This window comes from Mesocricetus auratus, unplaced genomic scaffold (assembly GCF_017639785.1).
Source record: "Mesocricetus auratus isolate SY011 unplaced genomic scaffold, BCM_Maur_2.0 Super-Scaffold_100020, whole genome shotgun sequence".
Lineage (NCBI taxonomy): Eukaryota > Metazoa > Chordata > Mammalia > Rodentia > Cricetidae > Mesocricetus > Mesocricetus auratus.
Window position 1 is genome coordinate 19,295,430 of NW_024429201.1, and position 1,671 is coordinate 19,297,100.

Sequence of the window (1,671 nt, forward strand, 5' to 3'; positions counted from 1 at the left end):
CAACTGAGATTGAGGCAAAGCAGCCCAATGACATGCAGAAATAGATTTTAAACAACCCATCACACAGGGAACCCCTAAGGAGGGATTCTGGTCAAAAGATGGGTCCAGTCATTGGCAGCATCCCTGAGAAGGACTGTCTAAGAGACACAGAGTTGGATTCTTCTTTGAACAATCATCACAATCATGATGCTCTGCTTCAGTAACAGATACTCACACTCCAAACTAGATGATTCTACAACCTTTAGGTTGTAACTGAGAGAGATTGAATTCCTCTGGTAAGCCCTTGTTTGATCACAGATGAGGGGCCAGGTGAGGATGACAAAAGGTAGATGACAGGGTGGGACAATATGGAAAAATCAGACTTCACGCTTTCCTTTGGTGTTAGTCATGATTCTGTACCAGCCAGAAACTCTGGAAAGGGGAAACTCACTCTGTTAATGTCCAACCTCATCCTTTGAAGGAGCTAATTAAAGACCTAATTAGCCTAAAGAGGCTGGAGGACACCATGTCCTTTTAAATGGGAGGAACTGGGCTCTGGCAAGTTGCTGGAAAAAAACTGTCTTCTGGAACACTGCCTCTACAGGAAGTAGAAATCTACAGGGAGTGGGGATGACCGGAGAAAATATCCTGGATATTCTCAAACCTAGAGCTTACACACAGGCTTTTCCTCAACTTACAGAGTTGGGTCTGTGTGACTAGCTCTTTCCTTTTCCACATCTGGGGAGCCTTGCAGTTATTCCTGATACTAGAAACAAAATTGTTTGCTTGGTTTAGGGAACTTTAAGGAGTTCTTCCAAAGAAAGTTACTTGCAACTGTGCTTGTATTGAGGAATTTTAGTATGCCCATGTGTTTCGTGTGTGTAGTTGTGAAAGAGCACACTAAAAGTCACCCTTCCCTTTTCTTTATCTATTGAGTCCAGTCACCTGAAGTGTGGAAGTCATGCTATGTGGCAGCCAGAAATTCCCTACTAGGTCTTCATTAGAAAATACAGATATTTTACCTTTCCCTGGAGGAAATGTGTACTGCCATGTGGTCTAAATAAACAAGAAGGTATCTACACTATTTTATAAAAACACTGCCTAACTTTAAGTGCATTCTGGTTATAAATGGGTAGTTTCCCCTTTCTACAGCAGCATTGAATGCCAGGCTCTGTGGTGTAGACCAGCAGACCCCTCATGTGAGAAGCTGAGGTGGGCCAGCCAGTGGACCACAGCAGTCAGCCTGAGCAACCAACATACAGGTGTACATAAAATTAAATAAAACAAAAACTTGTAGAGCATAGGGAAGCTATTTGCCTAACGTGCAAATCCCTGGGTTCATTATCATCAATAATAATAATAAATATAATAATACCTAAAATTGAATCTTCTTCACCCAACCATCATTTCTAAGTAAGTCCAAGCTGCCTAGTTATCTACAAAACAGAGATTATATGGCCGGTTTGACTTAATGACTACCCTATCTGTATTCTGATTTTTATACCTAAAAACCATTATGAACTAGGCACTACTTTGTGTCTCCATATCCTGGAGATGGGTCTTTGCACTGTACCTCCTAGGATAGGCAGCGGGGCCTGATGATGTCAATGTTCTGATAGGTGGGAGGCTTCTGAAGTCAGGTACTCCACACAAGGACTAGTGGATTTTACAAGGCGTTATGAAGGATGAATG